The following is a 12,635-nucleotide window of genomic DNA, read 5'->3' as shown; positions in this document are numbered from 1 at the left end:
ATATTGTTATGTATTCCCATTACAAAAAAAATACCAATTTTACCTCCATCAATATCCTTTCATGACATTCATATTGCAGAGACATTTGTTCCTTATAATCCTATTAGAATGTTAACCCTTGCTTAACAAGTCACTTTCTAATTGAAAAAATAAAAATACATTGAAAAAATACATTTCCAGGTTTTCCTTGACTCTTGTGTTGTCATTTCAGATTTCCTGTTTAGCTCTTGCCTTTCTACTAAGAACAATTGAAAATCATGTGCCATTATATGTACCACTTATTTTTCTCCTCTAGGATTATGCTCATATTTGCACGATATGCTACTTTTTATTATGTATATTGCTCTTATATTTGAGTTCTGTATCTCTAAACCCCTCTTGTTTTAAGTAGAAATTTCTAGGATATATTACATCTGGATTTTCATTCCTTTGTATTTGAAATTTTCTTTCTTGCTATATGCATTATTTTTTTTTTTGGCATGGAAGGTCTGGATTTTGTCTATGACATTATTGTAATTTTTTTTTCTTTTGGGAATCTATTTAAAAGTAATAGTTATTTGCTTTCAACATAGATTTTTTTTTTATCTTGAATCTCTTTTTTTAAGTTTTGAGCTCCAAATTTTCTCACTTCCTCCTGTGCCTCCCCTACTTGCTGAGAAAGTCACCAATATATCAATCATGCCTGTGAAGTCACACAAAACATTTTCATATTAGCCATAGCACAAAAAAGCAAGAAAAATAAAGTGACAAAATTTACAATTCATTTTGCTGTTTGAGTTCATTAATTCTTTCTCTGGAAGTGGATAGCATTTTTGATTATGATTTTATTGGAATTTTCTTGGATCCTTATACTAATAATAGTATCTGTCTTTCACAGTTGATCATCATTACAACATTGCTATTACTGTACACAGTGATCTGGTTCTGCTCACTTCATCTTGAATCAGTTCATATGGATCTGTCCATATTTTTTTTTTCTTAAACTATTCCCCTTATCACTTCTTATAGCAAAATATTTGTCTTTTTCATATATTTGTGTCTGAATCTTCATGATCCCATTGACCATAGCATGCCAGATCCTGTCCATGAGGTTTTCTTTCCAAAGATGCTGGAGTAGCTTGCTCTTTTGTTCTCTAATGGATCACTTTTTTGTCACAACTTTCCACTATGGTCTGTCTATCTTGGGTAACCCTGAATGAAATAGCTCATAGTTTCATTAAGATATACAATCTCACCAACAGGTATTTGATATACCAATTTTCCCTCATCCCTACCATCATTTGTCATTTCTTATGAATGTGAGGTGGTACCTCAGAGTTGTTTTAATTTGTCTTTCTCTAATCAATAGAGATTTAGATCATATTTTCATAATTATAGGTAGCTTTTATCTCTTCTTCTGAAAACTGCCTCTTCATATCTCTTGACAATTGATCTACCGGGGAGTGGATCTTATTTTGTTGCTGTTGTAAATTTAACCCAGTTCTCCTTAAAGTAGAGAAAAGAGGCCTTTATCAGGTAAAGTCACTGTATTTTTTTTATTATATTTCTTCTTTGTCTATAGCACCTTTTAGTAAAATGCTTTCTTGTATATCTTTTAATTAGGTCTAAAAGCATGATTGCTCCCTCTGTTTTTTTTTTTTTAACTTCAGCTTAAGTATAATATATTCTGCTTCTGTCTCTTTTTCTCTCTCTCTCTCTCTCTCTCTCTCTCTCTCTCTCTCTCTCTCCTCTTCTTCCTCTCTCTCTCTCTCTCTCTCCCTCCCTCCCTCCCTCCCTCCCTCCCTCCCTCTCTTTCTGTTTAAAGAGTGTTTCATATAAAAAACATATTGTTGGATTTTGCTTTCTAATTTTTCTCTTACCTTCTTCTCTTTTATGGATGAATTCATCCTATACACATTTACAGTTGTGATTACTGTGTATCTCTATCTAATCTTCTTCAATTTCTCTTTCGCTATCTCTCTATCTCTTTTATATAATACCCTCCCTAAGAGTCTGTTTGGCTTCTGAGAACTGTCTTCTTTAATCTGCCCTCCATTTTATCATGCATGCATACATACATATGTGTATATATAGAGATACATATACATATTTACATACACATATACTTAAACACATGCACATATGCATGTGTGTATGTGTATATACAGATACACATAAACAGACATATATATTTACCCACATACATGTATATGTATTTATGTATTAAAATACATATTTGTGCATGTATGTAAATGTAATATATTTTCTTCCTTCTTTGAATACATTTTGAAAAATGTGAGGTTCAAGTGCTGCCCATCACCACACCATTTTCCATTTCACTTAAATGTTCTTCTTTGCATGCCTTTTTTAAAAGCTATAATTTTCCCTATTCTACCTCTCTATTCCTGTTTCTCCCAGTACATCTCTTTTTCTCAACTCTTCCTTTTTTTTTGATAATCTGAAAATAATTGATTGACATCCAGCAAACTCGCTACATATGTAGACTGCTTTTAATTGCTCCAATAATGATAAAATTCTGAGAAATTACAGGTATCATATTTTCATAAAGGAATATAAATAGTTTAACTTTACTGGATATCTTATAATATCTCCTTCATGCATACTTTTTGTGCTTCTCTTGAGTCTTATGTTTGAATGTCAAATTTTCTATTCATTTAATCAGGAATGGTTAAAATTTCGCCATTTCATTGAATATTCATTTTCCCCAAGAAGGATTATATTTACTTTTGCTGTGTGTGTTATTCATGATTGGAATCCTAGCTTCTTTGCCTTCCAGACTACTATCATATTCCAAGACCTTTGCTCCTTTAAACTAATGGAAGTTGCTAAATCATGTGTGATCATGACTGTGGCTCCACGATATTTAAATTCTTTCTTTCTTGCTGATTGCAGCATTTTCTCCTTTTCTTGGGAGCTCTGGAATTTGAATATAATAGTCTTGGGAGTTTTCATTTTGGGATCTTTTACAGGTGGTGATTGATGGATTCTTTCAGTTTTTTTTTCTCTGATTCTAGCTTATGAGGACAGTTTTCCTTGATGATTTATTTTTAAAAAATAAACTTTTATTTATTTATTTTTTTGTTTTCAACATTCATTTCCACAAGATTTTGACTTCTAATTTTTCTCCCCATCATTCTTCTACCCCCACTTCAAGATATAAAGCCTACTGAATATCCCTTCCCACAATCTCCTCTATCATTCCCCAAACCCTGTAATTTTCTTGTAGACAAGATGGATTTCTATATGCCAGTGCCTGTATATCTTCTTTCCCAGTTGCATGTAATTTTTTAACATTTGTTTTATAAGCTCTTCAGTTGTCTGTAAGGTGCTTGGATCTTCTTCGGAAGCTAAGGCCACGTTGGGGTGAACCCTCACTTCAGCCGGCTACTAGCACCACTACAAACAAGCCTCTCCTCATCTGTCTACTGAAATGGCTGTATCCGAGCTCACCTGCATCTACTCTGCCCTCATACTTCATGACGATGAGGTTACTGTCACAGAAGATAAAATCAATGCCCTCATTAAAGCAGCAGGTGTAAATGTTGAACCATTCTGGCCTGGATTATTTGCCAAGGCCCTGTCCAATGTCAACATTGCAAGTCTCATCTGCAATGTAGGAGTTGGTGGACCTGCCCCAGCGGCTGGTGGTGCTGCCCTTGCTAGAGGGGCTGCTCCTGCTAGCACAGCTGCCCCAGCTGAGGAGAAGAAGAAAGAGGAAGCAAAAAAAAAAAATAAGAATCCAAAGAGTCCGATGATGACATGGGCTTTGGTCTGTTTGACTAAATATTTTTTGTAACATTAAATGAAAAGCTTAACTCAAACTTAAAAAAAAACAAAAAGAAACATTTGTTTTTTAAGCTTTAATTTCCAGATTCTTTCCCTTTTTCCCTCCTTACTTCCTCCCCACTGGGAAGACAAGCAATTCAATACAGGTTGTACATGTGCAGTTAAGCAAAACGTTAGGTACTTGGCAAAAGAGGTCTCTGACTGGTGGTACCTGGGCTGGAGCCCACATGGCACAAGCACTGGACCTTGGAAATACTAAGGTGGCAGTAGCAGTAGCTTCAGGAGCTTTTCAACAAGTGATCATAATGGGGCGGGGAGGGGGAACTGGCAGATAATTGTTCAAAAAGAGATTACAATGAACAATTTGCTAGCATTGATCAGCAACTCTATTGCCTGTATGTGGAAATAAAGTATGGAGATGAGGACTTGCCTTTAGTCACGTGGAAGTTGAGGCACTGCTGGAAGTTCAAAGGCACAGAGGAGCCCTAGTACTTACAGCTGCACTACAGTAGGGGACCTAGTTGCAAGTTCCAGAACCAAGAAAATGACTAGCCCTTGACGATGCAGGGGAGTAGAGGCCCTTTCTGTGTAAAACCCAGAATTTAGTCCAGGATGTCAGAGACCATATTTCTCCCAGGATAACGCCACCTTGGAAGCATTAAAACAACAAACAATGAACTTGCAGACCCTGATTTATCTTGGTCTGGAAAACTGTCTCACCTGAGCTTCTGTTGGCTTTGCCACTCCAGAATTCAATTTGAGGTGTTATTTTAAAGTTCTTTTGAGGGGAATGTTTATAGAGTTTGGCTGGGTTGCTGCCTCTAATATGTGTTCTTGGCTCCACCTCCCAGTCTATTTCAAAAAAATTATTGATGGATTATTTCTGTTTTCACTTTGCCACCTCATTCTAACTTTATAAATTTTAATTATTTTAGAATACATTTAATTGTTCTGTTTTTCTGCTTTTAATCAGGATTTTTTGGGAAGACTGATAATTCTTAAATTTTCTCTTCTTTATCCTTTTTTTCCAATTCAGTTGTCTATAATGTTGATACATTACATTCTGTTTTACTTTTCCCATTCTTCTGATTTTGGTCTCAGAGTTCTTGCCTATTTTTTAAAAAAATAAATCCTTGTGTTTAACTTAAAGTATGTTTTACAGAGAACCCACAGAAGGTTCTGAATGAAGTTATATTTTGACCTCACATGGAGGTCAGAAGAAACAATCAACGTCTCTCTCAAGGTCTCTCTGAAGAACTTTAGTATTGATTTGAAGCATGGGAAGCACTATTCACAGGATTTTTCAGCATAACATGCCCACATCAAAGACACTATTCTCTATGAACAAAGCAGAATTTCAATAACACAAAAGAAATGTTAGATGCATAAATTTAGAGATATTTACCTCTTAAACCATCAGGCTATTATCATCCATAGCCAGGTACACTGTACATTGAGTCCATCATCATTATGTCATTTTGGTTCTCTCTGAATAAAAAAAAAATCAATAATGGTTCTTGATCTCTCATGGAGATATTAAGGTATTTATTCTTCCATTTATTTTCTCAATAGTTTATTTAATTTATATTCAATGTTTAATTTATTCTTAGTAATTCACATAGTCCTTTTGGAAAATCCACCCCCCCCCTTACATTTTGAATCCCCATTTGTACTTCCTAAAGACTTAATCTCTATCTCTTCTAGGTTTGATTTCTAGGTATTTCATGATCTAGAGCACTTCTTTATAGTGATCAGTTTCTTCTCTTTATTCATTTCTCCAGCCTGATTTCCTTATCTGAGGCTTTGTTCTAGGCCCACAATTCTCCCTCCCTTTTTGTACCTCTCTCTCTCTCTTTTTTTCATTTTTCAGTGAGGAGGAGAAGGTGGTTGATCCTGCTTGGTGCATACTAAAGTCACCTGACTTCTTGAACTGACTTTCAAAATCAAAGGTTAATTCCTGTTAGATCTCTCATGTTTAGAGTGTTATAACATTAAGGACCTTTGTGCCATCATAAGACAGGGTGCTACAGTATCTAATAAAACAATTTCAAGAAGACAAACTCTCTTTCTCCTCTTTATGCCTACTTCCCACACTCAGGATAATTTTCACACTTTTGTTAGGATTATCTTACAATTTTCCATAAAATTTATCTAGTGACAGAGTCCTACATTAAATTAATGCTGTTTCCTTGATGTAGGCTGAGTGAGCTGGTGATAGTCAGATAAATGAGAGTTTTTGAGAGGCATATTCCTATTTTCAGAGCCTATTTTCATGCTTAAACTATACAATTTCTTGTGGTATATGAGAAAAGTTTGCTTTGAAACATTCCAGAACTAGACAAGTACTTGTGAGATATGAGAAAACACAACTTTGAAAAGTTCCAGAACTATCCAATTTCTTGTGATGTATGAGAAAATGCCCCTTTGAAACATTCCTATCCAAAGTCTGATGAAAAGGACAATGAATTTGGATTCAGAAGAACTGTATCTGAGTTCAATTTTTGATATATTGCTGATATGCTTTTCATTAAATCACCTATTCACTCTACCTGAGATTTAGTATACTGTTTCCTTAAAGACCCTGCAAGTGCTCTCATTCTATTAAGTAAGGAGTAAAGACCAAAATCCCTGTGGAAATAGGATTTTTTGAGGTGAATGCCTGTTTCCCTCCTGTTACCATCATGTCAGGACCCAAAGTAATGCTGGTCTTTTACACTAATCAGAAGTGAAGATTCCAGAGGATCATGGCCAAAGTCACTGAACAAAGTCATGGTGGCCAAAATTAAAAAAAAATGTTTGGAAAATGGAACAGCTACTCCTCTCAGCTTTGATTTTCCATGACTAATCTATACTTTATAATGACAATCAAAATGCAGAACAGCCAACCTCACTAAAATGGAATGTATCTTTAATTTTTGCCCCCAAATACATTACATTTAACCATGTTCAGTTCCTTGAAGAACATTGATAGGTGAGTTAAATTCTTTTAGAGATCAGACAGAGACTGTGTGGAATAATGGATAGGGGATCAAAACTGGGCTTCCAATCAGGGAAACCCAGGTTCAAATTCAACTAAGATACTTCCTAACAGTGTGACACTAGTCAAGTTGCTTTACCTCTCTTGGATTTCATATCCTTATCTGTAAAATGGGTATGATACTATCTATAGCATCAACTCATAGGGTTGTTCTGAAAGAAATTATATATACGTATATATGTAGGTATGGATATATGGATGTATGTATTATGGATGCATATGTATAATCTGTGTATATACATATATAAAATTCCACATATTGTGATTATGCTTTTTCTTTACTTTCTTACTTTATAATAACTGACATTCATAGAATGTTTTCAGGTTTAGAGAGTGAAATTATATAGACTTATCAGAGGGTGTATGTGTGTGTTCATATAAGTCTGAACATCTATTGATATAGATATATGTGTATATCTCTATCTACTATTATATTTATATCTATTTTACATACCACTCCACAAACCTGAAAGCATAAAATATTTTAAAAATAAATGGATGGTGGACAACTAGAGACTAACCACAAGTTTCTTAAGGAAAAAAAAAATCTTGTTCAACCAATCTGCCTCAGTAAGAGACTTGGAAGATGAGTTGAAAAGAAAGCCTTGATTAAGATCTTTGGACCAGACACAAAACAAACAAACAAACAAAAAAAACAGGAGAAAATGTGGTTTAATAGATAAGGGATGAAAAGCGCTCAGTCAAAAGGCCATGCTATACCTCACTACATCCCCCTTCCTCTTCTACATTGGATACACTAGGTTTTATCACTTCACCCATCCATATTCCCAAGTGGATAGGATCTAATTTTATAGAAGCAATCCTTTTATTAAGGATATTTATTCTGTGAGGTTTGTATTCAATCAAAGGATTGCACTTGAGAACAGAGAGAGCCATTTATGGCCTTAAGGCCACAGGTGCCCCACCCCTGGGCTAGACCAAGTCCAACTGACTTAGACCCTTCCAATTAATCTAATACTTTATTTAAATAATTATTTTGTGACTTTCAGTTTTATTGTTGTTTTCTTGCTCTCTTTCTTTTTCTTATTTGTGTGTGTATGTGTGTGCCCATGATTGCTACTGAAATTTGTTTTGCATGTATTCATATGGGTTTTGTATTTCTTCACTTCTCAAGAAGAGGTGGAGAGTTGGGGAAAGGTGAGACTCTGAAACTAAAAATAAAATTTAATGACATTTTAAAAAGCAAATTATTAAACGAAAATGAGGCTTAGACCAATTTTTATATCGTACTCATGAATAAATTCAAAATAGGCAAGTGAATTGAATGCTAAAGTTTTCAAAACCACTCAACCATGAAACCATTTTCTAAAAAGATCAGAAAATATACAATTCATATGTAATCTAAAGATTTAATCCTTAATATATCAAGGAAAAGGCAATAAAATTATGAAATACATGATTTTAATTATATGTAATTGGGGAAAATTATATAAACAATGTTGGTGAAACTGGAAAAAATAAAGAAGCATTTGGATTGAAGGTAAAGGAAGCCTTTGGATCAAATATTTCTTGTAAGGATCTCATGACTAAGACACATAGGAAACTAATAATTATATAATACAAAAAAAAATCAACAATAATTATCACCAAGCAGTTGTCCAGAGAACTACAGATCATTAAAATCATATCAAACAGTTCTCCAATTCACTGATAATAAAAAAATATGAATTAAAAATATCCAAGTGTGAGATTTTTACCTAATGTCTAGTGAATTAACAAAGATTAAAAAAAATAGATTGGTTAATGTTTGAGGGTTGTTGCAGACAAACCATCCAACCTATCACTGATCTGAGATGTGGGGGAAAAAGAGATAATTTTAACAATGAGTCACCCCTCAAAAAAACATGTAGCTTTAATCATACCATTCTATAGTCCTTACTTTACAGTGCCTTGCCTTAGAACATAGCAGACACTCCATAAATTCTCCTTTAGTTAAATTTCACTGAACTGAATCATAGTCTCATAAGTCTGCAAAAGTAGGGAATAGATACATACTTTTTAGAAGGCTGGAAAACAGAGACACCCACACTTTCATCCTATTATTCCTTAGGAGATGAATGATAACATAACAAGAAAGGAAGCAACCAATCTTTATATACTTTTTTTTGTAGCTTGCCACTAGACTTCAATGATTCTGGAAGAGAAAGCGAGTCTGACAATTGCCAAGTCTGCCTCACTTAAATCTGTTTTATGCTCATGTCAAGGCATCACCCTTGGGATGTCATTGATTCTCCTTGAAAACAAAGGATGAAGAAAAACATTAACATTTGTCACTGTAAGAAATTATTTTCCTTCCATATGTACTTTCTCCTAAGGCAGACCACATTTGACCTTTTCAGAACTTTAATCTTCCAAACATTTGAAGTTTGGCCCTTCTTGGCCCTTAACGATTATTCTGATCAAGTAAAGAATTCAGGATTTTTTAAAGACCATAACTGCTTTATTTCCTATATATATATATATAGGAAATAGTTATATTATATATATACTACATATTCCAAATATAGTAGCCCTATATTTTCACAATTCAGGCTTAGATAGGCTATCTTTGGGAAGAAGAAACAAGTTCTGTCTGGTTCTATATTAAGAAAAAATATGAGCATAAGTGACCATATCAATAACAAACCATCAGAAATCATCTGATTATCTCAATACCTGAAGACAACACTTTTGACAAAATACAGCATGTAATCCTATTTTTAAAAACATAAGAAAGCATAGGGATAATTGGACTTTTCCTTAAAATGACAAGTAGCACCTATCTAAAACCATCAAAAAGCAGTATCTGTAATGGTGATAAGCAAGAAGCTTCTCCAATAAAATCAGGAATGAAGGAAAAATGTGCATCATCACTGCTATTATTCAATATTATACTAAAAGTGCTAGCTATAACAATAAAAGACAAAGAAATTGAAGGAATTAGAATAGGAAATGAGGAAAAAAAACTATCTCTCTTTGCCACTAATGCAATGCAGAGTTGGAGAATCAACTAAAAAATTAGTTGAAATAATTAGCAACTTTAGCAAAATTCCAGGATATAAAACTAATCCAAGTAAGTCATCAGCATTTCTTCATATAACCAACAAAGTTCATCTGATTCAAAAAGATATTTACCTTAAAATAACTGCAGACAATATAATATACCTGCCAAGACAAATCAAGAAACTATATGAACACAATTAAAAAAACTTTTCACAAAGATAAAATGAGATTTCAACATTTGGAAAAATATTAATTGCTAATGGGCAGGCTGAAACAAAATAATAAAAATGATAATTCTACCTAAATTAATTATTTATTGATTGTCATACTGATCAAACTACCAAAAATTATTTTATAGAGTTAGGAAAAATATAATAATATTCATCTGGAAGAACAAAAGATCAAAAATAGTGAAGTAAATAATGAAAAAATGTGGCCTAGTACACCAGATCTCAAACTGTATTATCAAGTGGCAATAATCAAAACAATCTAGTACTGGCTAAGAAGTAGACTGATGGATAAGTGTAAAATATTAGGTATGCAATACACAGTAGTAAAGAATCATAGTAATCTAGTGTTTGATAAACTAAAAGAATCAAGCTATTGGAACAAGAATTCTCTGACAAAATTTCCTGGGAAACCTAGGAAAAAGTCTGGCGGAAAGCAACTACAGACCAACATCTCATATCGTATACCAAGACATAGTCAAAATGAGTATATGATTTAGACATGCAAGGTCATAATATAGGCAAATTAGGAGAACATGTAAAATAATCACTTCTCAAATTTATGTATAAGGGAAGAAGTTATAAACAAAGAAGTGATGGAGAGCATTATGGAATAAAAAATGATTTTACTACATTTTTTAAAGGAATTTTGAACAAACAAAGGTAATGTAGCCAAGATTAGAAGGAAAGCAGAGAATTTGGCTTAGGGAGGGAATGACATACACACTAAATAGGGTATCTCACCCTACAGGAGAGTAGGGGGGCAGGAAAAGAGAGGGGGGATAATGGAAGGGAGGGCAGGCTGGGGCGGGGGAGGAAATTTGGAAGTGCCCACATTTGAAAAGGGACAGGGTCAAAGTAGAGAATAGAACAATTGAGGGGGGGGATAGGATAGAGGGAAATGTAGTCATTCTTTCACAATATATCCAATATGGAAATGTTTTGCATAGCTACACATGTACAACGTATATTGAATTGCTTATTTTCCCAGTGAAAGTGGGTGATGAGGAAGGAAGGGAAAAAATCTGTAATTCAAAGTTTTAAAATAAAATGTTTAAATATATATATATACATATACATATTATTATTATTATTATTATTATTATTATTTTACATGTAACTGGGAAATGAGATATATAGGCACTGGGGCACAGAGATCCATCGTGCCCTAATGCAATATCGGAGGGGTGTGGAAGAAAATATGGAAGATATGGGACACAGCAGGTTGGGGGAGGGGATATTCAGTGGGATCACTGTTTTGGGGTGGTGGGTAGGGAAAAATAGGTAGAAAATTTGTAACTCAAAATCTTGTGGAAAAGAAAGATGTAAACTAAAAAATAAAAAAGAGAGAAACAAATGGTCCATTATATTAAAAAAAGAAGGAAAACAGAAAGGTGGTGGGGAGGGGAATACTTCAAATGTTTCTGATGCAGACTTTGTTTCTCAAATTCATAAAGAACCGAGTCAAATTCATAAGAATACTAGTCATTCCATGATGGATAGATCAAAGGATATGAACAGGAAGTTGTCAGATGAAGAAATTAAAACTATCGATAGATTTAGAAAAAGATGAAATGCAAATTAAAACAATTCTGAATACCACCTCATACCTATCAGATTGGCTAATAGAACAGAAAATAAAAATGACAAATATTAAAGGAACTATGAGAAACCTGGGAAAAGTACATTGTTGTTAAATTGTGAACTGATCCATCTATGTTGGAGAATAATTTGGAACTATGTCTAAAAGGCTACATACCTTTTGACTTAATGACACTACTTGTTTTGTATTACAAAGTGTTTTTTTTAAGAAAGGAACTGTACCTCTTTGTACAAAAATATCTGTAGTAGCTCTTTTAGTTGTGGCAAAAAATTAGAAATTTGAGGGCATGCTTATCAATTGGGAAATGGCTGAATGGATTGTGCTGTGTGATTAAAATGAAATTCTATTGTGTTATAAGAAATGATGAGCAGGATGCTTTCAGAAAAACCTGCAAAGTCTTACATTAACTGATGCAGAATAAATTAAGCAGAATCAGGACATCATAATAAACAGTAATAACAATATTGTAGGATTGTCAAATATGAATGATCTAGCTATTCTCAGCAGCACGATGACCCAATACAATTCCAAAGAAATTATGATGAAACATGTTCTCCCCCTCCAGAGGAAGAACTGATGGATTCTGAATGAAAATCAAAACTTTTTTTTCACTTTCTTGTTCTTTTATTTTTCCTCTGTTTTCTTTCAAAACATGACTAATTTGGAATTATGCTTGGCATGATTGTATATGTATAACCTATTATCAACTTGCTTATTGTCTCAGAGAGCAAAGAAGAGAGGAATGGGAAAAAATGAAACTCATCTAAAAATAATGAATTCTAAAATTTATTTTTACATTGAATTGTGAAAAATAAAATATAATTTTTAAAAGAAATGATTTCCTCTCTTTTAGGTAGCATGATGTGTAATTTGTGTACTTCAAGATATATTTTGACTATTTATGAGTTTGTGATGAAGGAAAAAATAAAAGCAAGTTGAAGCTTCATTATAAACATAATATATACCCTTCCCTATCTAG

The 12,635-nt window shown here is 33.5% G+C and overlaps 1 long non-coding RNA gene across 1 annotated transcript; it reads left to right on the top strand.

Moving 5' to 3' along the window:
- Window positions 1-3,120: 3,120 nt before the first annotated feature.
- On the top strand, window positions 3,121-3,843 carry LOC138174491 (uncharacterized). Its single transcript, XR_011171741.1, has 2 exons — window positions 3,121-3,644; window positions 3,707-3,843. It is a non-coding gene; the product is annotated as an uncharacterized lncRNA (long non-coding RNA).
- Window positions 3,844-12,635: the final 8,792 nt, after the last annotated feature.

The sequence above is a fragment of the Petaurus breviceps genome, unplaced genomic scaffold (assembly GCF_028583685.1).
Source record: "Petaurus breviceps papuanus isolate PSGF00001 unplaced genomic scaffold, PetGlider_PUasm1.0 689, whole genome shotgun sequence".
NCBI lineage: Eukaryota > Metazoa > Chordata > Mammalia > Diprotodontia > Petauridae > Petaurus > Petaurus breviceps.
This window is presented reverse-complemented; position numbering and strand designations above follow the sequence as displayed.